This window comes from Giraffa tippelskirchi, chromosome 5 (genome assembly GCF_054371585.1).
Source record: "Giraffa tippelskirchi isolate mGirTip1 chromosome 5, T2T-mGirTip1v1.2.pri, whole genome shotgun sequence".
Lineage (NCBI taxonomy): Eukaryota > Metazoa > Chordata > Mammalia > Artiodactyla > Giraffidae > Giraffa > Giraffa tippelskirchi.
In genome coordinates, this window is record NC_137279.1 from 151,461,027 (window position 1) to 151,486,607 (window position 25,581).

Sequence of the window (25,581 nt, forward strand, 5' to 3'; positions counted from 1 at the left end):
ATCTAAATTCTTTCCAGACCATTCCTTTATTGAACACTTTATAGGTTTTTACATTGTTTATGGTTCTCATTTTTCCCCAGACTCTAAACAAAATCCTATTCAAAAATCGGATAGCCAATGATAAGTATGGCTTGTCTCCACTTTACAAAATCTCTCTCTCTTACCTCTGCTACTATTGACATCTCTTACTTGATTGTGCCATTCATTACATCTTCAGCCCATATGCCATTAAAAGTGCAAAGGTTGGCTGGAAGCCATTCTCAGATGTTTTCGAGAACTCAGCTTTTAGAGCTTTAGAGAATCAGATTGGTTAGCATCACAAAGCATTTACTCCCATTTCTTGGCTGGTGAAACTGGGCAGAGATTTCAACTTCACCCTAAGGCTTTTATTCTTTTAAACAAATTCATGATGTCTGTTGATTAATGTGTGTGAAACAAATTACACTGAAGTCTGGGAGTTTTTACCTGTGTTGGCAAATTGTTCTTAGTTTTTGATGGGTCTTCACTCAATGATAACTCTAAAATGTGTGAATCTCTTAGTGTATAGTCTCTAGCACAACCAAATATCTGGTTGACACCTCCACTTGGATTTATCACTGACACCTGAAATCGAACATGTCCAAACACAGGCTGCCTCCCACAGCCCTCTTCCCCATTTCATTAAATGGAACCACTATTCATCCAGCTGACCAGGGTTTATACTTCGGAGATGTCCTATGCTCCTTTCTTTTTCTCATCCTTTAAATGCAATCTATCACCAAGTCTTATTAGTTGCAGTCAAAATATATCCCAGCTGTAAGTTCTTCCTACCAACTTCACCACTGTTTACCAAGTAAAATGGCCTGAGTTGCTGGTTAATCCTTTCAACTAATGTTGCTGCTTTTGTCCTTGGGATATACTTCCATTCTTACTGTACCAGCAAAGGAATACATCTTTTAAACATGTAAATCCTATGCTATAACTCCTTAGCACAAAATTCTCCAATACTTTCCTACTGTGGTCAAAAAATATCCTTTTCACAGCCCACAACTAAAGTCCATTACCCTTTACCCTCCATCTGGGCAAACTGGTTAGAAGGCTTAGCTGTACCTTCCTTTGGTGCAGGTGGAAGATTCAAAACACACAATATCCTGACAACATGGGAACTATTGGCCAACCCTCCTCCAACCACAATGAAAACCCTAAGTCAATCTCCTTTCTTGTATTGTCAAGTCATTTTTGAATCAGCTCAGGAAGACTACCCTGTTCTTCCAAAAAGCTATATAAGGAACAAAACTTCTCATACTCTCTTGGTGTGTGTATGTGGTCATTGGTCTTGACAACCCAAACAAATTTTGAGTTGGGGGGTCCATCCTTGCAGTGCTACTATCTATCAATCTATCTATCTATCTATCATCTATCAATCATCTATTTACCTTCTCTCCTCATCATCTGGAAATTTTATATGTGCTTCATTTACTTTTGGTGGTGTGTATACCTTTTGCTCCAACTTCTCCACATTTAAAATTTCTATAAAAACACCCCCATCATTTCTACATATAGACTTAGAGTTTAGGCCTTTATTCCTTCTCCTAAAAACTTTCTTTATATCATTTATTACCAGTTATTATCACTGACAATGACTCTCTCCTGAACAAAACTCTAATAGGCTTCTCTGAGCCTGACTCAGCCCCATCTTTAACATGTTTTCAAGAGCCTGGTTTAGTAAAAATCCTGTGTAATCAGTTTAGCAAGGATTCCCCTTCCCCTGGTGTTTGTACTTAGTAGTTTTCTATCCACAGACCCCTACCCTGTTCTTTGGCTATAAATTTCTTTTTTTCCTTTCTGTCTTTAGAATTGAGCCCAATCTCCCCAATATTGCAAAAATCCATTGCAGTAGTTCCTATACCTACCAAGATAGTTTTGAATAAACTCTGTCTTTCCGTTCTAACAAGTTGTCAGAATAAATATTTCTTTAGCACCACCCTTGGATATTTTGAGGAGAGAGACTTCTCTTCCATCTATCAACTTGCTTGTCATTCAGAACAGTTCATTTGCCCTAATGGGAATTTGACCTTCTTCTATTTATCTCTGCCAAATTTTCTAGCTTTTGAGAAATTAATTTTAAGTACTGTCATATTATGGTCAGAAAACACAATGTCTGTCACTTTATTACAATCTCTATTTATACAAACTCTTATCAATTTTCTTGGTGATCACTTCACACTTTTGGTAATACTGACCACCCGTATGAGCACAGATACTCAAATCCAGAGTCTTTAATAGTATTCATCTTCAAATAATACTTTAATGTGCAGTTTCTCTGATTGTTTTTGTTTATTTCCAAACCTGGACACCAAGAGTAAATGAATTTACTCCACACTGATCACTTTAAGTTGTACACAGAGCAAGTGCTATACTCTCTGGGAAACTTCCCTCACTTGCATTTATAAGGAGCATATAATCCCAAGTCTCATCTTCATCCATTCATAATAATAGCTGCCGTTTTTGTTTGGACAGTTTTTATCTTTCTACAATAAATGCAAAAAATACCACTCCCCTCTTGGTTTGGTGATCAGTGCTTTCCTATCAGTCATGGCACACTTGCTGTCACATGCCTTCCCTTTCTCCATGGTAAATGTCTCTTATGCTCTGAATAATGCTTCAGAATTCACTCAGAACAGTTTGCCAGGTGGCCATTTCAATCTCTTTAAATGATCTCAAGAGATAACATCTATTTACCATTCAGTATCATTGTCAAGAACCCTTAACATCATCTCTTATCAAAACATTTCTCCTTTTTCTTCTATCTTTTGTAGTTAATGACTGAGATCTGAGACAGGTATGCTGGGCTCCTCAGTTCAGGCTTTATGATTGAGCCTGGATCAGAATCCAGGAATCAGTCTTCTGCTTGGTTAGTTGAAGTACTGCTTTGCTGATGTTCTCAGAACTGAGAAAGCTAAAACTTCCACTGACTGAGTTCACAAGAAGTTGAAACATAAAACAAAATGTTCCTCTATTAATAAATAAAACCTAATAAAACTAACCAAAGACCAGAATGTTTATACTGTTTGATTAGCACATTCTATTTCTAGGAAAACAGCTGTATGGGAAACGATTGTTTTTTCATGTGAAACTGATATGACAACAAGGCTATCATGAAGGCTGGTATAAGAGACCTACCATATTGTGATGAACCCCCTCCATGCTCAGGGACAATTCCGACAAGCAGAGATTCAGACCTTCCCTTGGATGCTTTTCTTCTGTCCTAGTCTCCAAGCAGACCACTTTCTCTCCATTCACATATTCCTTGAAGGGACAATAGCTTCAAAATAATAATAACAATCTTATATTAAGTGCTTATAATGCTCCTAACGTTTTACGAAAATAATAATAATGATGATAAACATATTAACTCCAAATTCCAGATGCTGTTCTAAACAACTTGCTTATCCTCATAGCAACCTTATGAAGCAGGTGCTTCTTACAATCTTTATTTTAAAAACTATATTGGGGAACACATATTCTTTACAAAAAGTGTATAAAATGTAAATATTGGTAAAAATAAGCACCTAAATATCCACTACCCAGCTTAAGAAACAGAACATGCATCTTCCTCCTTTCCTACATTATTTCAATGGACCAGTATCTTGATTGTGTTGTTAGTAACTCCCTTTCTTCTCTCTGGGCTTATTCGATTGACTTTTTGTCTTGTTGATTTGGAAGGCTTTTTTCTTCACTATATTCTGAATATCAGTATTTTATGTTTCCTATAAGATGCTAATATCTTCTCTCAGTTTATGGTTTTTCTTTTCACCATCTTTACTGTATATTTTGCAAATAATTTTAATGTAGTCCAATTTATCACTCTTTATAATTTAAAATTATTTTCTTCTTGTTGAAAAAAAAACTCATCCTGAGGTTGTAATAATATTATTCAATATTGCCTTCAAAAAATTTGGTGGTTTGGCTTTCACCTTTTAGAAATGATTTTTATGAATGTTGTAGCAGGAAGGTAATTATTTACATATTCTAGATAAACAAACTGAGGCAAGGACATTATCTTACTCAAGGTTTACAGATGTTAAGTTGTAGAGCTAAGATTTAAACCCAAGCAGTCTGCTTTTGAAGTCCATACTTCTATATCTGCCTCAGAGGGTATTATTAGAGAAATTATACAGACATGGGAACTGAGGCCCAGCGAGGATAGGTGACTTGCTCAAGGTCACAGAGTCAGTAAGAGCTACAGACAGTATGCAAACTTCAACATGCCTTAGACCAGAGTTTGTGTATTTCCCTTATACGTCCTGTCTTCTAGGGACCACATGATGGTCTGTGGATTCTATTCCCATAAATGTTCTGCTCTCTGGTTTATTTTGGGAGTCATTTTCTTCTCTTTTGCAAAGAGCTGGCTTTACTTGTACTCTTTGCACTTCACTTGTTTAAACCACAAATTAAAAAATTTATCTCCTGGTTTTGTATTAATCTTATCTCAGCTTTTTCTGATTCATCACATCACTTTATTTCTTAATCTGAATTGATATGTAATTTTCACCTCTTAGAGCCCCATCTGCTGACCTTCTAATATTCTGCATTCAGATTCTATTTATAGAGGATAATCTTACTTTGAGCTTCAGGTTACCCCTTTTTCAGTGATTTCAATTAACATTTCAAGGATTTCTTTGATCTTGCTCCTTATCTTATCCTTGGGCTCATCTTTTACTATTTCTTCTACTCAATTTTGTTTCATTCTTTCCTTCATTCATTCAACCAGCACACACTCAATTCTATATCCCAAGTCTAGGGCACTGTTTTAGATGCTGAAATAAAAACACGCTCTCACCCTCATGAAGCTTGCATTCTAGTGGAAAGCCAGAAAATAAGCAAACAAGTAGATGCATAACATGTCAGATGATGTAAAGTGCTATGGGAAAGGAAAGGAAACAGGTCAGCTTGAGTTTTTTTTTTAATTAATTGATTTATTGGATTGCTATGCAAAAGGAACTAACAACTGACAAATATCCTAAGTCCTAGACTTGGCTCACTGTTTTATTTATTTAGAATTTTATTATTTTTCAAATATTTTTATTCAATTTCACTTACACTCAGCTATTTCTTTAGAGTTAACGACAATAGCTGACTTTTCCTTGTCATGCCTTGCGGGGGCAGAGTTAAAGGTAAACTTTTTGGTAAAAGTTGACTACTATTTCTGACTCTTGAAGATAATATAAATACTCCTTTTTGTGGTCACTGGGAGTTCAAAGGAAGCAAACTTGTCACTTCTGGGTTTTTAGGGGGTCTTTGATTCAGCCTAAATTATCTCAAAGTAGAGCCTTTATGCATACAAGTGACTCTATTTTGCTGATATATATTCATCTGGTCAAAATGTCATTTGTTCTGTTGTCACATATTGAAATTCTGCTCATCTTTCAAAATCCAAATCAAATATCATCACCCCATCTCTTGCAATGAATACTTCTCTGACTATCTGAAGTAGAATCCAAGTGCATACCCAAGCATGCTTCATCTCTCTTAGCTCACTATACCTATTCTTTCAGAGTTTTAGTGTCAAACATATGGAGTCCCTTAGTATATGCAATTGCAATTTCCTTAGGGTATAAAAAGACTGACATTAGGGAACCTCAGTTACAATAATATTTATTATTTAAGACTGTAAGTTCTCCAACAACCACAATCTAATAGGCTTATTTTATAAACTTTTAGATGTATTTATTGGATGGAGTTGAATGGCATGATTAGTTGTACTGAATAGTCTTTCCTTCTTCCATGAAATCATTTAAGATCTACTGTATGCCTTGAACTGTGTCATGAAGTAATGATAACATGAATATAACAGAGATCCTGTCTCATAGACTGGTGAGGGAGACAGGTGAGATGACAACATGCAGTGTAGTGGAAATGCAGAAGCAGAAAGCCAGCATGATTTCTTAGTTACCAGCTCTGACACTTGCTTTTTGTGCAGCTTTGGATATGTCTCTTAATCTATTGGTACCTAAAATTTTTCATTTACAAAATGAGAAGAGTAAATTCCCATCTTTCAAAGAGATTTTTAGGTGTAGAGATAAAGTCCAACATAATTATCAATAAATGGGAGTCATTGTTATCATTGTAGTATGATCTTGCAAAAATGTGAAAGTGTTAGTTGCTCAGTCATGTGCAACTTTTTGTGACCCCATGGACTGTAGCCCGCTAGGCTCCTTTGTCCATGGAATTCTCCAGGCAAGAATACTGGAGCGGGTAGCCATTCCCTTCTCCAGGGGCTCTTCTTGACCTAGGGATCAAACCTGGTCTCCTGCACTGCAGGTAGATTCTTCGCCATCTGAGCCACCAGGGCATATCAGCTAATTTGAAAGCAGACAAGACTGTTAAACCAGTTCAGGCTGGAGGATAAATCCAGATGATAAAATCAACACAGTGGTATGTCCACTCAAACCAGACTTGTTCTTGGGGGCACAACAGAGCTTGTAGAGATGACCACTGTCAAGATGATCTTAAAATTCATGTTTAGGAGAATGGGAAAGTAGATAACACTTATTGAATTATCGTTGTTTGTTAGATTCTTATTAAGTGTTTCACATGCATTATTCCATTTGATCTTCACAATAGCCATTCAAGGAAGTGGGCATTGTTATTCCCTCAGTATAGGCATAGAAAGTGAGATTCAAAGAAGTTTGCATTTCTAACATTATAGTCTAAAAACAGCCAATTATACTTCAACAAATGTGTGTATGTGTATAATATATAAAGAAACTATAGTCATTTTACTACAGAGAATGTTATTAAACAGTGATTTTCAACATCTGCCCTCTAACTATAATTCATGTGTGTTTACAGAACAATGCAACCCCTTTGCCAAGTCCAGTGATGCATAATGTACTGTCTAGCATAACAACTAAAACCTAAGGTGTCCTTTGAAAATTTCCAATCTAACTTTTCACGATGTAGTAGACATAGGACTAGGACTACTATCCAATAGAAGAGTTGTCTTTACCCTCTCGTATAAGTAGACAGTTACTGTACCTCCTAGGTAGGTAGAATAGTAGAATATGATTTCTAGAGGGAATCATCTATATGTTGGGATCATCACTCTTATTACATAATCCAGTCTGTGTTAATACAAAAAGCATAATTAAACATTGTTATGAATTTTGTCTGTGCCTCCAGTGGCAAACTAGAGGCTGTTCTCTTTGCTTCTTTTTCTTTGAATTACTAGAACATTGTTCACTGTACCTTGTATTTCATATATCCTGAGAGATAGTCAAGCCCTTGATATTGTAGTCCTTTAACTAAGAAAATATTTAAAACTGCTTTTATGAAAGAATATTGCTGTATATTCAAGACTGAACATTAGTGTTCTTCTGCTCTGCCTCAATGATTTTTTAAAAATGTAGATTCATATCAATGTATGATATATATATTTAATGTTGTTTATTGATGTTTTTGAACTGTGGTGCTGGAGAAGACTCTTGAGAGTCCCTTGGACAGCAAGGAGATCAAGTCAGTCAATCCTAAAGGAAATCAACCCTGAATATTCTTGGAAAGACTAATGATAAAGCTAAAGCTCCAATAGTTTGGCCCCCTGATGTGAAGAGCTGACTCATCGGAAAAGACCCTGATGCTGGGAAAGATTGAAGGCAGGAGAAGAGGGCAACAGTGGGTGAGATGGTTGGATGCCATCCCGATTCAATGGACATGAGTTTGAGCAAACTCTGGGAGATAGTGAAGGACGGGGAAACCTGGCATGTTGCAGTTCATGGAATTGTAAAGAGTCAGACATGACTTAGCAACTGAACAACAACGTTCTTTATGTAAGTAAATGTTTTAAGTGTGTATGTGTGAGTGCATCCATCAACAATATTCTTCCCAATAAAACAGACAAGATAATAAATAATGAGGATACTTTTTTAAAAAAAATGAGCACAGTGATAAATGCTTCCTTGATTCAGTGGTAAAGAATCCGCCTGCAATGCAGGAGACACAGGAGACATGGGTTCAATCCCTGGGTCAGGAGGATACTCTGGAGGAGGAAATGACAACCTATTCCAGGATTCTTGCCTGGAGGATCCCGTGGACAGAGGAGCCTGGTGGACTACAGTCCATAGTTTTGAGGAGTTGGACATGATTGAGTGACTGAGCACACACACGCGCGCGCACACACACACACACACACTCACACACACAGAGTGACAAATGTGCCCAGGTCTTCAAATCTAAAGATCATTCAGCTAGCATTTTTAATATCAAAGATAAAAATGACAAGTAAAATAAATATCTTTTTCTATGATAAAAGGTAGATAACTGTTTCTAGTCGAGATCTGTCATAACTGAAGTGGCCTTGTGGTATTACATCCTTAGGCCTTGGCAACAAGGACAGTGAGAAGAATTAGAAAAGACAGGGCCAGGCTCTGGGAGACTGGCTCTCTCAGCATACAAACCCTAGCATGGTTTGGGCAGACCTCACCAGGCTGTGCTCAGGGGAGGAGGAGGAAGAGGAATGCCCAGCCTGGCCTGCGAGGCACGGCATGGCCTCTGAATAGTGTGGGTGGTGGGCACCTAATATCAATCCTGCTGTCAGGATGCTGCAATGACTCTCACCATCTTGGACAGGAAATCAAGGGACCACTAAAGAAAGGAGAACAATGAGCTTGTAAGAGCTGGACAGTTTCAGAGCAGTTCAGGTTATTAAGCAAATGGAGAAGGCTAAGGAACCTACCCTGTCTTCTGGAGATAAAAGTATTAACACAGTATAGAGATTGTGGGGCAGAGAATACTGTGACTCAGAAGCTTTTTGGACTCAACCAGGAGCTTTTCCATGCACACTGACACTGGGCCCACTGACTTCGTAATGCAGGTCAAAGCCCCTCACTTGACAGCAAGAAAGCTTCTTCTGTAGCCTCTGACTTTGCCACCATTGACTCAGAGAGACAGAGAGGTAGGCAGAGAGTTTGAAAAGGTAAAGTTGGCTAGAAATTAGATTGACCTGTAATTGTAGTCTTTTACTGACCTATCAGATAATACTTGAGAGGCAGAAGGAATAACTGCTATTCTGCATTAAGACTAAAGGTATGCCCTTTGCAGCTAATATTTCAAAATTCTTTATTAGGGATTTCCCAATTTGAAGAACAAAAATCTTCCTATCCATATGTCCAACTCAGCATTTTGGGGGACCATAATTACCTGAAGAAAGAAAAACAGAGTGAATGTCAAAAATATAATGCCTTAGATTAAAGGACAAAGGCAAAGACAACCTTCATTTCTGTGATGTTTTTCACATAACCGAATGTCCCCAAATACTTCACAAAGCATTTAATTACATGCTAGCAGCAGAGGAAATGCTGGCATTGCTGTGTGCCAGCTTCAGCCCACGTAAAGCAAGGAATGTCAAGTTAACTCACTAAGTGTAAGGAATTTGCAGAAAGCTCACTCCCAGCCTTTTCTCTTGGAAAGCAAAGCACAGCTTCTCATTTCTTATCGCTTACACATTTCATGGGGAATGAAGTAGCCTATATATACTGCTTCCTAGCAGGCAGTCACGGGATGGTAGTCAAGACAAAGTGGTAAAAGTGGGTGCTATCTGCAACCTAAGATTCCACAAAAAAAGACCTGAACATCTAGGAGTATGTAAGAATGGTAGGGAGGAAAGCATTTGAGAACTTCAGCTGGAGAGAGACAGAATTGGCAAGGCCAGGTATATATAAAATAGGCTGGGACATTTTAGATTTTGCTTTAAAGGTTGGCCTACATTTCAACACACCCACTCTCTTTAGATCCATAGGTAACAAAGAGTTCCCACGAACTCTTTGCAGGAGCCCTTAGTGCAAGGATGGCGTGATTGACCAGACCCTGAAATAGTTCAGCTATGGACCTGGGCCTTGAAGCCTGAAACTCTAGCACCCTTATATATAAGAACTTCTTATATTTTAGTAGAATGCATGCTTAGTCGCTCAGTCATGTCCAACTCTTTGCAACTCCATGGACTGGAGCTCACCAGGCTCCTCTGTTCATGGGATTCTCCAGGTATGAATACTGGGGTGGGTTGCCATTCCCTTGTTCAGAGAATCTTCCCAACCCAGGGATCAAACCTGCTCCTCCTGCATTGCAGGTGAATTCTTTACCGTCTGAGTCACCAGGGAAGCCCTTAGTAGAATGTGATCATGAATAAATATATAGATAGCAAAGAGTCTAGACTAAGCAAGAACCTTATGAGGAAGAAACTGATATCCCACTGAAATTAGTTCAGGGTTTATTTTGTAGACAAAGGGCATCTATTAAAAGATTTTAAGCAAATGATAAGATAATTATGTATTCAATTTCTTGGAAAATATGTACTAAATATCTGCTTGTTTGCCAGGCACTGGAGATAAATGAAACAGCCTTCATGGGCTTCCCTGGTGGCTCAGACCTTAAAGAGTCTGCCTGCAGTGCGGGAGACTAGGGTTCAATCCCTGAGTCAGTACGATTTAGTAGAGAAAAATTTTTGTGTAAATAAATATGTATAGTTAGATATCAGTAGTGCTACAGTAGTATTATATTTTATGTTTATTTAGGGATGACAAAGAGGTATAAGGAGTTGGTTAATTTAACCTGAATGTTTAATGTTAGAAGTTTAAGAAATACAAACTAAAAGAAGGGGTTCATGAGAAACTTCTGAAAGATCAGTAAGACCTCATTTGGTAAAAGAGCAGAAAAAGGGCATTCTGAGTTCAGACCAAAATGTGGTCAGAGGCATGGAGACTTCAATCAGGCTGTCTTGTTTTGGAAACTGGAAGTAGTTGAGTATATCTGGAATGCAGAGGTGAAGCAGTGTGTTGGGAAGCAGCTAGAGGGGCAGATAATCATCATGAAGTTCACACTTGAGGTTCTGAGTCTAACAGCAGTGTGAAGAACAAGTTAAGTTTGAGGTCATTGAGCTAGTTAAAAGATCATCATAATTGCCCATTCAGGATAGGTAAGAAGAAAATATTTGCAAAAGACACATATGATAAAAGACCATTATCAAAAATGCACAAATAACTCTTAAAACTCAATGGTAAGAAAATAAATGATTAAAAATTAAGCAAAAGATCTAAAAAGACACCTCACCAAACAAGATATATAGGTGAAAAATGAGCATATGAGAAGATGCTCAACTTCATATGTCATCAGGAATTGCAAATTAAAAATAAAAATGAGATATCACTACATATCTATTGGAATGGCAAAAATCCAAAACACTGATACTAAATGCTGGTGAAATTTTGGAGCAACAGGTACTATTATTCATTACTGGTGAAAATGCAAAATGGTTTAGCCACTTTGGAAAAAAGTATGGCACTTCACACAAAACTAAACATATTATTATCATCACCACTCCTTGGCATAAACTCAAATGAGGTAAAAACTTATGTCTAAGCAAAAACATGCACATGGTTGTTTGTTGTTGTTGATTAGTTGCTAAGTTGTGTTGGACTCTTTTGTGACCTCTTGGAAGCCCACCAGGCTCCTCTGTCCATGGGATTTCCTAGGCAAGAATGCTGGAGTGGGTTGCATTTTTTTCTCCAAGATATCTTCCTGACCCAAGAATTGAACCCATGTCTCCTTCATTGACAGGCAGGTTCTTTACCACTGAGTCACCAGGGAAGTTTCCATCAGTTTTATTTATAACTGTGCAAACCTAGAAGCAACCAAGATACCATGCAATAGGCAAGTAGATAAATAAACTGTGATACATCCAGACAATGGATTCAGTCCTAAAAGGAAATGAGCTATCAAGCCATGAAAAGACATAGAGAGAACTTAAATGCATACTTCTAAGTGAAAGAAGCCAATCTGAAAAGACGGCATACTGTGTCACTCAAGTAGATGACATTATTAGGAAAGGGGGATGGAAAGGGAGACAGATTACAGAGAATTTTCAGGGCAATGAAACCACTCTGTACATTACTGTAATGGTAGATATATGTCATTTTGATCTTGGGTTCAGTTCAGTTCAGTCACTCAGTCATGCCCAACTCTTTGTGACCCAATGGACTGCAGCACGCCATGCTTTCCTGTTCTTTACTATCTCATGGAGCTTGTTCAAATGCATGTCCATTGAGTCGGTGATGCCATCCAACCATCTCATCCTCTATCATCCCCTTCTCCTCCTGGCCTTAGTCTTTCCCAGCATCAAGGTCTTTTCTAATGAGTCAGTTCTTCACATCAGGTGGTCAAAGTATTGGAGATTCAGCTTCAGCATCAGTCCTTCCAATGAACATTCAGGACTGATTTCCTTTAAGATGGACTGGTTGGATCTCTTGGCTGTACAAGGGACTCTCAAGAATCTTCTCCAACACCACAGTTCAAAAGCATCAATTCTTTGGTGCTCAGCTTTCTTTGTGGCCAAACAACTTCCTTTGTAGCTTAGTCTGTAAACAATCTGCCTGCAATGCAGGATACCAGGGTTCGATCCCTGGCTTGGGAAGATTCCCTGGAGAAGGAAATGGCAACCCACTCCAGTAGTCTTGCCGGGAGAATCCCATGGACAGAGGAGCCTGGAGGGCTACAATCCATGGGGTCACAAGAGTTGGACATGACTTAGCGACTAAAACCACTAAAACTATCTCACCTCCATACATGACTACTGGAAAAACCATAGCTTTGACTCTATGGACCTTTGTTGGTAAAGTAATGCCTCTGCTTTTTAATATACTGTCTAGGTTTGTCATAGCTTTCCTTCGAAGAAGCAAGCATCTTGTAATTTCATGGTTGCAGTCACCATCTGCTGTGATTTTGGAGCCCAAGAAAATAAAGTCTGTCACTGTTTCTATTGTTTCCCCATCTATTTGCCATGAAGTGATGGGACCAGATGTTGGGAAGGGATTGAATATTGTGTCTGTAATTTAAATCTTGAGTATTATGAATATATTTGAATCCTGAGTACTATGTAATTTAAGCATTATGCCTATAATTTGTATTTGATTCTGATTCACAGTCTAGTGCTTACTGTACTAAACCAAAATTGCCACTTTTTAGACAGAAGGGAAAATACAGATATCAAGCCAAAGTCATATACCTAGGATTGAATCAATCTAACCACATGTACTCTGGGTCTGTACTTATGAAATGGTAATATCTTTCTCATGAGGCCATTTTATGCTTAAAATGAAATGAGATGATGAAATTTCCCAACACATAGAAGACATTCAACATGTTACAGGCATCTGCTTTGATCATATGTTGCCCTGCTGCTGCTGCTGCTAAGTCGCTTCAGTTGTGTCCGACTCTGTGCGACCCCATAGACGGCAGCCCACCAGGCTCCCCCGTCCCTGGGATTCTCCAGGCAAGAACACTGGAGTGGGTTGCCATTTCCTTCTGGCAATTTGTTACATTTTTCATTCTTACCAGTTGCTACTAGTAATGTAGTAGATGAGTACTACAGAATCTAGTCATTGCAGTATTGCTAGGTACGATGCGGAATGGCTCTTTAAAAAACTCTTCTCTCTTGTAGTCTTTAAGAAAATCTGAACATTAACAAGTTACCTGAACATGCCTCAGACTAAATTTTGTAACAGATGGTCATCTACTAGCAGTAGACATGCTGATGGCCATGCACATAATATATGTGGAAGGTAAAAGGAAGTCTCAGGTCTCTATCATTCTAGGTTCTTTAACAGTACCTGAGTGAAAGGTTAACTGCAGAGAGTTACAAAAGATCCAGTGGCAGGATTCTAACCTTATTGTTTGAGTCTTGTGGGAAAAAATTCATCAGAAAAAGTGATCTAACAAAGAGCCAGTTATGAATTCTAACACTTGGCTACTCTTCTGCCTGATATAACTAATGAGTTCAATAGGCATCATACACGTAATTATGTTTAATACATTTAACATTTAAATAAAAAAAAAATCACAGACTACAAAATAAAAGGGAAGTTCCATGAAGCAGATGAAAAAAGCTCTTTGGAATTAGGACATGTGGGTTTTGATCTCAGTCCTGCCAAAAACGGGCAGAATAACTTTGGGTAAACCACATTGCTTCTCTGAGCTTCCATGAATTTTATAGCACATTGCAGTGAGTTATAGAGTTTAATATAATATCCTATGTAAGGGAGCTTTATAGTCTCTAAATTTCTAAGTAGTTAAAGACGCTGTCTTTGCTGTTGTCAACATCATCATTATCACCTCAAACTGAAATTTAGTTTCAAGTTTAGATTATTAGTCAAAATTGGAATGTAACTCAACATCAATAGGGATGGTCTTGAACAACACAGTCCACTAGAAATATTATGCAAGACATATATACAATTCTAAATTTTTTGGTGGCCGTAATTAGAAATGTAAAAAAATTACGTTAAACCTTAAAATCTGGTATTTATTTCACACTTTATCCCATCTCAATTAAATACTAAGTATTTCATCAAAAATACTTGATCTGTATTTAGACTTCCTAAAATGTAGAGAAAAGGTAAAATCACATATGCAGCTGGCCCCAAACATAAAGTTTACCCATAACTGAATTTAGTGTCAGTCTCGTAACTACTGAAAATTTATTTTTCAGGGTAGGAGGGAAATCTTAACCTATTTCAAAACGAGAAATTGATTTCAACACTCAGAATGTGCCTGGGCAGGGTCAAAGTCCTTATGGCTCTGGCAGAGAATTCCCTTAGGAAGAGCCACATCCTGTAAGAAGCTTCCCACATAATGAGCTTTCTCAGTTTCATTGATCGCAGCAGCTTATTTTCTTCAAGAACTTGAAGCTATCTTGCTCCATGCTCCTGCTATCAAGCACATCTATTTGCTGTCTCTGGGCACATCTGCTCCACTGCTCCAGCTGTCTCAAGTGTCTGATCAAGAGGCAGGTGTGAGTATCAGGATCTTCTTTCTCTGGCAGGAAAGGTTTATTCCTGTAGTGGCCTTGTACCTCTCCATCTGACAGCCTGGCTTTGTTGGTTTTGATTCTGAGACCCTCCACATAAATCTAAATGATCATTTCCTTGTTCTCCTGAAATAGCAAAGAGAAAAAAAATGTAGACTATTTTTCTCATTTCTTCTCTATCTTATATTCATTGGGCTTATCCACATTGCTGTGCTGAAGGTTACACTTAAAATATCGTATAATACAAAGTTTCCTGCCCATTGAGAATGTGTCAAGCATGTTACTTAGGGAAAATTAATTTCTTCTGGGAAAAAATTAGATATGGAACTTAAGAAATGAAGTTAAATTAAATGGGATGGTTTAATTTATATGAAAGACCAGTTGTGTGATATAAAAAATAAATATTTTGTTCTGAATTTCATCATCATGGTTTGTATCAATTTTTTTGTGTGTGTTATATAAGAGGGGGAAAAAAGGACAGACTCAAAAAGGAAAAAAGGATAGGAAAAGAGGAAATAAAAGAATAAAAAAAACTTAGCACTTTGGGATCTTAGTTACTTCCATCACGTTTTATTCTGGCACTGCATGTTACTTTTTACAATCAGCCTGCCCCTGTTCCATGAGCCTTCATACTACAAAATCAAACATCTAGCACCCCTCATAAGGACCTCATCCTAAACCTCATTTCCTGACTCAGGCTGTACACCACACTTAACTTTCTCCAAATGATCATTTTTGGATCAGATGTTTTAGCAAAACATTTATAGCTTCAACTCAAGGTTTATTCTCAAATTATGATTAAAATAGTCTTCAGACTATAATGCCTCTGCTTCTCTTTATTTCCCCTTCCTTTTACAGCTCTGGACCTGCTCATCTGCGGGGACTGCTCAGTGTAATTATACTGAGAGACCCTCCTCTGGGTCAGGAGATATTCCATTTGTGTGTCCCCAGATAGAGGGGAGAGAACACTCTGTGGGAGGTCTTGGTATTGCCAGTGCTTGATGAATAAGTGAAGGGTGAATGGATGGAAGGATAGACTGATGCTTGAGTGATAGGATATGCAGAACAGATTGGAAGAATGAAGCAAAACACAAAGTGACTATACATGCAAGAAGCTCTTTGTTACCCAGTATTCTATTACTTGGCACTTCACCACTTCTGCAACACAGTGATAACTGAAACAGCCAAAAGTGGCCCTGAGGCTCTGAGAAAGCTAAAGTGCTTTCTGAATTCTCAAAAGAAAAGTGCATTCAAAATAATTCCATGCTCAGGATATTGGGTTCAACTCAAAACTGAACTGGTAACCCAAGTAAATATGAGGTATATAACATAGATATGATTTTAAAAATCATAGAAATTAGAGATGAAAAGGTAATTTGAAAATTATTTAGCCCACCAGTCTTATTTAATGAATTATCTATATTTCCTGTGTCTACTTTCTCTTTAATTATTCACAAGAAAGAAAGAGAAGTCGCTCAGTCGTGTCCGACTCTTTGCGACCCTATGGACTGCAGCCTACCAGGCTCCTCTCTCCATGGGATTTTCCAGGCAAGAGTACTGGAGTGGGTTGCCATTTCTATCAGGTTTGTCCCCATTACCCCCTCAAATCACATTTGTCATGGATATCAATACCCTGAACAGTACCCTATACAGTATTAAATTCCAGGGTAAAGTCACAGTCCTCGTTGTATTCAACCTATTAGCAGCTTTTGAAACAACTGATCACTCTTTCCTTGAAATTACTTCTTCACTTGGTTGTTATACCTATTCCATGGGTCCCTGCTTCTCAGTCTCCTCTGATGGTTTTTCTCTGGCTTGTAAACCTTGCTTAGGACCCTTATCTTCTCTGCCTTCACTTCACTCAACTTTAAATTCTATGGCTGCAAATTTATGCATATTTAGGTCATTTGCAGATTTTAATTTCAAACTTTAAGGTCCTCTACTTGTAGACTCAATTATCCTACTGCTGACTTGAGATTTCCACTTGTATCTATCTATATCTGTATCCACATCTCTATCTATGCCATATATGTGTATCTATGTTTGAGTCTATGTCTATTTACATCTAAGATGGATCTTTTGTTCTTTATGCTTTTCTCGGTGTTTTTCACCTCAGTAAATGGCGCAAAATTAAATCATCACAGATTATTCTATTATACATCTCACATCCAATTCATCAGCAAAAAAAGCTGTGCTATCAAATCTATCATCAAAATGTATCTGAAATCTATCTCTGCTCTCTGCTTTATGGGCTCCCACCCTAGCCTTATTTGTCCCCCTAACAGTATTTACTCCATAGAAGAATCAGAGTGCTTTAAAAGACCAATCAGATTGTACCTCAAATCTGCTCAAAATCCTTCAATGGGTTTTTCCGTAACTCAGAATAAAAAGGAAACATCTCACCACTTGCTACTGAATGGCTTGGTCCTGCCAACTCTGACCTTGTCTCTTTTCACAAGCCCCTTCTTCACTCTGCTCTGACCACAATGGGAGTCTTACTGTTTCTGGAACACGATAAGCAGGATCTTGCCTCAGGCTCCTTGACCTTGCTGTTCCCTTTGCCTGGAATGCTCTTTCTCCAAAAATGCACAGGCTCACTGTTTTCGGCTCAACTATCACCTTATCTGAAATGCCTTCTCTGATCATTCTATTTCAAACTGTATCCTCTTGCTTCTTTAACCTCTTTATCCTGTTTCACTTTTTATAACTCTTACAGCAACTTGACACACACTATATGCCTACCCATTTGTTTTTGTTACCTCAAATACAATGTGAATTCCATGAGAAAGGGACTCTGCCTATTTGGGCCAACAAGGGACTTCCCTGGTGACTCAGTGGTAAAGAATCCACCTGCCAATGCAGGAGACGTGGGTTCAATCCCTAGGTTGGGAAGATCCCCTGGAGAAGGAAACGGCAACCCACTCCACTATTTTTGCCTGTGAAATCCCATGGACAAAGGACCCTGGAGGGCTATAGTCCATGGGGTTGCAAAACAGTCAGACATGATTTAATAACTAAACAACAACATCCTCAAAACCTAGAACTGTGTCAGCCCCGAATAGTGACTCAATAAATAAACATTTTAAAGTATGTGAATGAAATAGAGGCTCAGACACTAGCTTGGAAAATCAATAATAGGAACTGGACCTTCTGACTCTTAGTTTGGGGGTATCCTGCCTGAACACTAATACACCAAAATCCCAATCTCTGACCTGGTGAGATTACAGAAAGGGTATTGTGCACACTCATATACTGAGTGTAGAATATCAACAATTCGTTCAGTAATCATTGTTGTGTGCTCACTTTGTGTCAGGCACAGAAGAACTGACATGAATAATACTGAGCCCCTCCCCCAAACTACAAATTCTCAGCTACTTGTGGTGCAGTTGGAATGCAGGCAAAAAATTCTTTCAGACTCATAGGTGTTTGTGTCATCAAAAATGATGTCTGGTAAGCCATGCAGAATAAAGAAATTGTGGCCAGGTAGCCAAGAAAAAAAGGTATTCCATTTAGTACGATGACACACACGAACCCCCAGAGTCACAAGAGAACCCAGCACAGTTAGGAAATTAATTATTACTCAGCCATTAAAAAAAATACATTTGAATCGGTTCTACTGAGATGGATGAAACTGGAGCCCATTATACAGAGTGAAGTAAGCCAGAAAGAAAAACAACAATTCAGTATACTAATGCATATATATGGAATTTGAAAGATGGTAACGATAACCCTATATGCGAGACAGAATAAGAGACACAGATGCATGGAACAATTTTATGGACTCTGAGGGAGAAGGTGAGGGTGGGACGTTCTGGGAGAATAGCATTGAAACATGTATATTATCATATGTGAAACAGAACACCATTCCATGTTTGATGCATGTGACAAGGGCTCAGGGCCGGGGCAATGGGATGATCCAGAAGGATGGGATGGGGAGGGAGGTGGGTGGGGGGTCCAGGAAGGGGAACACATGTAAACCCATGGCTGATTCATGTCAATGTATGGCAAAAACTATTACAATATTGTAAAGTAATTAGCCCCCAACTAAAATAAATAAATTTATTAAAAAAAAAAAGAAATTAATTATAAATATGGGTGAAAGGAAAGCTGCAAGGAGAGGAATGAGACTCAAGAGATAAGTAGGGACCACAGGGGAGAATGCTTGAGGGGATAATTCTACAGCATGTGGACTCTAATGCTAAAGGCTGGTGGAAGACTCTGAAAGGTTTTAAGTAGAAAAACAGCACGCAAAGATTTGCATTTCAAAAAGAAAATTCTATTTGCCAATATTGAGGAGCACTCTTGGAAAGGAGGCAGGAAGGCCAGTTAGGAGGCCACTGTCATAGTATTGGCACAAAGTAATGGGGATCTAAAGCGATAACAGTGAAATTTATTCTATTATACAAACCCTATTGGGATTACAGCATTTCCGGTAAACATCAACATGATTCCTCTATGTTCTTGAAAGGAAGCAAGGATGGCAAATAAGGATCATGATAAAACATTCTTTATGGCCAGCATCCAAACTTCCTTATATATATATATATATATGAGAAAAGATTAACATCTTGATGATCAACTCTGACAGCAGAGGTTGGTAGCAGTGACAAAAGTAGAAAAGATGAGGAGCTTGTAATGGTATATGTGAGGTAAGTACCTAGGTTTTTTGAAAAGACAGAGACAAGCAGAGGCAATTCAGACACCAGCTTGTAAGATTAGGGTGGACTGAGGTGTGGTAAAAGAGGTGAGACCTTCCCAGGGAGGTTTGAAACCAGACACTGAAAATGATATCCTTCTTGGGGCTGGAAGCACCCCAAGACCCAGTGAGAATGTTGTCACCATTTGTAACCCCTTGATTTATGAAAGCTTTGTATCTTTCTTTCTCCTTTTTTTTTTTTTTGCTGTGCCACACGGCATGCAGGATTTTGACTGGGAGTGAACCCATGCCCTCTGCAGTGGAAGCCCAGAGTCTTAACGACTGGACAACTAGGGAAGTCCTCACCCCTACATTTTTTAGCCTTTCATCTTTTTTTAAAGAAAGATCATTGCAATTATGAACAAAATCTTACAAGGGAGAAGCAGAAAGATTGGCAAAATAACCTTCTGACTGAGAGAATGATTTTCCATGATGTAAGACTCATTGGCCAGTGGCTAATTTCTTCCTAATAAAGACCAAATTTTTGAAGCTTGAGTTCTGATGTCTAATGATATATGGGTGAGCACAGGGAGGGAGATTTGAAGAATGTCAGAGAAATTAGAAGATGAAGTTTGAAAGATTTGTCTTCTAAATCATAAACATCTTTGTTCCTTTTTCCTCTCACATCTAAAGTAAGGGTCTTAGACTCTACCCTGTCTGCCACAGGGTGTGGGAGAATTAAAAGAAAGATGAAGCCAGTTTGCAAATTGTATATTATTAAATAGCTCCTTTGGGAGATCTTTCTAAATGATAAATAAATCATGCTGTAGGTTAAAAACTTAAAGCTCACATTAAGTGATACTGTTTCATTTTGCTTTTGTTGCTCATTTTCCCTCATGAAATGCTAAAGTCATACTGAATTGTAAATGTTCAAACACACACTCACATACAGTGAGGATCTGGCTTCCTGGATAAGCTGCCGCTCTATTTTCTCTTGTCCTTTTCTTAGCTACTTTTAAACTATTTGTTCAAAGTGATCATCAGCCAGCAGGTGCATCTGAATAGGACTTTGTAGCTTCCAAGATGACAGGCACACAAGATGAACAATGAATAAGTGTAAAGAAAATGTGAATAAACCTCAAATGTTATCTTTTCTCACAGTCACTGGCTATAGGATTTTCAATATTGACTGTGACAGATGCACACCAGCAATTGTACACTTAGGACTCAGATGCTTAGGAAAAAACAGACTGATGCTAAACCCTATGATCCATGGGAGTATCCTGATCCAGTTTAAAGTTTTAAGTTTAAGAATTCTTAGAAGTTTGCAGGCACTAGTCCCTTCTTGTTCCTGCTTCCTTTACAAGGTGCTATTTCCAAAAGATATAAAATGTTGGGAAATCTAATTGAGAGGAAACATGTCCCTGATGTCAGGGACAAATATCAAGACTTGGTGAGCAGAGAATATCACTGATCCTATAGTCAAGTCACTGGCTGTATAGGCGCAAGGCACCAGGTAAGCTAGTCGCGACATCAGAGCGCTGATGAGAAGAAAAGGGTGGATAGTGTATCTTGGGCAGAGATACAACTGTGCCCTGACAGCACATCTGACAGCTGTGAAAGCAGGTTAATTTGCAGAAATTAAAGCAACTTAGTATGTGTGGAGCCTAGACTGAAAAATAAAATGTAAGAAATAAAGCTAGGACTAGACGTACAAGGGAGGCCAGACAGATGGGCTTTCAATCAGTCTTAATGGTGGCTGTGGGCATATGGGTATGTGTGTGTGCGTACTCAGTCATGTGAGACTCTTTGCAACCCCATGAACTGTAACCTGTAAGGCCACTCTGTCCATGGGATCCTCCAGGCAAAAATACTGGGGTGGATTGCCATTCTCCTCCAGGGGATCTTCCTGACCCAGGAATAGAACCCACATCTCCTGTATCTCTTACATTCCAAGCAGATTCTTTACCACTGAGCCACCTGGGAAGCCCTAAAGGTGGAGGATTGTCCTAACTATTTGGGGCTGGAGCAACGCCTGGACTGTGGTGTGCAGAGCAGCTCTGGCTTCCGAACACACTGGATCAAGGCCTGAAGGGCAGCTGTTTTCAGGATTTGTTGGTGGTTATGCCCTGTCACTTAATGGTTGGGAAGGCTTGTGAAAAAGAGGTACTTTAGCTTGAAGGTTAAAAATCTAGTTTCTAGAGTCAGATGGCCTGAATCAAAATTTCAGTGAGCTGTGCAGCTTTGAGCAGTTATTTAGCTTCTTAAGTCTAAATTTCTCAAAATGACAGAAATAATAGTGCCTATTTCATTCAATAACTGGGGAGGTTACAAAAGTGTTTAGCCCAGTGATTGGAACACATAGGAAAAAAGCAAACCTGTTTGCATGTATTATTACAGTTATTATTTTTGTGACTTCCATAGTTTCCCCAGCATGGAACATACTTGTATGTGTGTGGTTAGTTGCTCAGTCGTGTCTGACTCTTTGCAACCCTATGGACTGTAGCCCACCAGGCTCCTCTGTCCATGGGGATTCTCTAAGCAAGAATACTGGAGTTGGTTGCCATGCCCTCCTCCAGGGGATCTTCCCAACCCAGGGATCAAACCCAGGTCTCCCACATTGAAGGAGGATTCTTTACCATCTGAGCCACCAGGGAAGCCCACAACATACTTATTGAATACCTAAAATGGGTAAGGCCTGCAAAACACTGAAAACCACCCACTCTAGCAGTGTAGAACAGCTATGCAATACAGTCTGCCCTCTGTGTCTATGGATTCACATGCAAGGAGTCAACGAAGTATGAATGAAATCTGCATATAGCAAACCTGCAGATATGGAGGACCGACTATTCATGGTACTTCGTCATTTTATGTTAGGGACTTGAGCATCCAAAGATTTATTTTGGTCTCAGCAGGGACTCCTGGAACCAATCCCCTGTGAGTACTTAGGGACAACTGTTCAGGCCTTTGGTTTGAATGGAGCTCAGTGCACCATTGACACTGCCTTTTATCCACAGAGTCTCAGCAAGCTTCTAGGAGTCTTATTTCTGTTTCAGCCAGTTGACAGAAGCTGACTAAAAAGAGAAATCAGATTTTGTGCTCCCAGGAACATGGGAATCTAAGGGCGGGCAGACGTGTTTAAGCAGGATCAGGTGGTTTTTCAGCTTGGTCTCCACTGGGATCTTTAGACCTTATATTGTGTCTCTCCTGCAGAGTAATCAGAGATTAATTGCAAACTCTCTTCATTATGCCTGATAGAAGTATAGGTCCACATTCAAACATTTTCCTGATGACAAAAATATTTAGAAATTTTTTGATGGAGACAAATTTGTCTTTTGCAATAATTACGTGTGTGTGTGTTTGTACACATATATATATACACATCTGAGACATTTTGTTTTTCTCTCTGTTGAGTGGATATAATTAACCTTTACTATGTGTCAGGTACTGTGAAAAGTGCTTTCTATACATTACCTTATTTTACTCTCAGATTTTTCTGTTCTTCACATTGCTTTTATAAGTGAGATCTCATGGCTTTTAAAGGGTGAAGCCAGATTACAACCTAGACCTGTCTTATTCAAAGTTAAAGCTCATAACGCTTATACTAGAATGCCTACTGTGCAAAAGTTGACTTTCCTGTCAGGATTATAATCCAGATCCCTATAAAGACTTCTATTTGCATTCCTCTCTTTGGGATTACCATCCACATAAAATATAGGGTACTATATACGCTCATATAAATCTAAATGCATTGTCTTTCAGGAAGAAAGACACCTTTACTGAAGATGATCACAACATACAGTTAAATATCAATAGTGGTCAATAAACTGTGTACATGCAAACTATTAATAATTTATATTAATCAGTAGTAGAGTCTTCTATCTACAACTAATTCACAGGGAAATTCCTTTCATATGCCCATGAGAGGACTTTTTCATTTTATGAGTCTCAATGATTTCTCATAATTTCACATCTAGTCTACAGAATGATATTAATATCCTCAATAACAATATCAATCAATAACGTCAACAACCACAACAATAATAATACAGATTACTTATTAACATTGATACTATATGATTTATAAAGTAAGGTATATCAGGCACTACCTGAGCATATTATATATGTCATTATATATGCATAAATATAGACATATATATGTATATATGTAAAAATTATCTCCATTTACAATATGAGGAAACTGAGATTCAAAGAGCAATGTACACGGGGTGATACAGGCAGTAAATGGTGAAGTCAGACATCAAATATAAAGAGAAGTGAACCCAAAACTATATGTGTTCTTTCTACTTCCTGGACTCTACTAGAAAGATTTTATTTTTTTTCATTTGGCACCATTTGCTCTTGCTACTAATCACACATATTTTACTCTTCAATGTTCTGGAAGTATTTAGAAACATTGTTTTCTTCAATCTCCCCTCTTCTATTACAGGACTGAGGGAAGGCATAGCCCACAGGGTTTTATGAGGCTAGAGTTAGAGAAAACCTTGGGGAAGGGGAAGGGAGGGGTGTAGCGATGCTGAAAGTAAATTGTAAAACAGAGTAGGTCCCAAATAGAATACCAAAAAAATCAAAACAGTAAGTCTCAAAACTCTGTGAAGATTTGAAGAAATGGAGTCTTTCCTGCCATGTCAGTAAACAAGGCTGTCACAGTCATCAGTGATTCTGGCCCTCCCTATGTGAATTCCTGAGCCCTAAGGGTACTCAGGAAGGAGAAGAACACCAGCACGATCTGCTGGCCATCAGGCTGCAGTCACTCCCTATGGTGAGCACTGAGGAACTCAGGATATGAAAAGCAAAGGATACTGGCAGCTGATAGCTGAGATGCATAGGAAAGGAATGATTTCAGTAAGCCCAGACTCCCACATCTTCCTATACATACTGCATGTGTACATGCTAAATTGATTTAGTCATGTCTGATTCTGTGTGACCCTATGGACTGTAGCCTGCCAGGCTCCTCTGTCCATGAGATTCTCCAGGAAAGAATACTGGAGGGGGTTGCCATGCCCTCCTCCAGGGGATCTTCCTGACTCAGGGATCTAACCTGGATCTCTTCTGTCTCCTGTATTGGAGGGTGAGTTCTTTGCCACTAGCACCACCTAGGAAGCCCTCCCATACATGTAAAGCCCTGAATTCCTTAACGTGGGATATCTGGTTTTCCTTTAATTCACAATAATCTTCTGAAGTTCAGACTACCTGCCCTTTGTTGCAAAATTTCTATGTAACCTGGTTCCTCCATTTGACTCCTCTGAGAAGTTCTCTAAGGGTTAGTTGAGATGCTGTCTCCTGGGCTAAAAATTTCCGCTGAATAAAACATAACTCTCAACTTTTCAGTTCAGTCGCTCAGCCGTGTCCGACTCTTTGCGACCCCACGAATTGCAGCATGCCAGGCCTCTCTGTCCATCACCAACTCCCGGAGTCTACCCAAAGCCATGTCCATCGAGTCAGTGATGCCATCCAACCATCTCACCCTCTGTCGTCCCCTTCTCCTCCTGCCCCCAATCCTACCCAGCATCAGAGTCTTTTCCAATGAGTCAACTCTTCACATGAGGTGGCCGAACTATTGGAGTTTCAGCTTCAACATCAGTCCTTCCAATGAACACCCAGGATTGATCTCTTTTAGAATGGATTGATTTGATCTCCTTGCAGTCCAAGGGACTCTCAAGAGTCTTCTCCAACACCACAGTTCAAAAGCATCAATTCTGCAGCGCTCAGCTTTCTTCACCGTCCAACTCTCACATCCATACATGACCACTGGAAAAACCATAGCCTTGACTAGATGGACTTTTGTTGGCAAAGCAATGTCTCTGCTTTTAAACATGCTATCTAGGTTGGCCATAACCTTCCTTCCAAGCAGTAAGCATCTTTTAATTTCATGGCTGAAATCACCATCAGCAGTGATTTTGGAGCCCAAAAAAATAAAGTCTGACACTGTTTCCACTGTTTCCCCATCTATTTCCCATGAAGTGATGGGACCAGATGCCATGATCTTAGTTTTCTGAACGTTGAGCTTTAAGCCAACTTTTTCACTCTCCTCTTTCACTTTCATCAAGAGGCTCTTTAGTTCTTCTTTGCTTTCTGCCATAAGGGTGGT

The 25,581-nt window shown here is 38.9% G+C and overlaps 1 long non-coding RNA gene across 1 annotated transcript in view; it reads right to left on the minus strand.

Moving 5' to 3' along the window:
- Positions 1-25,581, minus strand: part of LOC145506337 (uncharacterized) — a 788,916-nt gene that overhangs the window by 131,512 nt on the left and 631,823 nt on the right. The window contains exon 13 of the long non-coding RNA XR_014053776.1: positions 3,163-3,304. This is a non-coding gene — a long non-coding RNA (uncharacterized LOC145506337). The remainder of the gene's footprint in view (positions 1-3,162; positions 3,305-25,581) is intronic.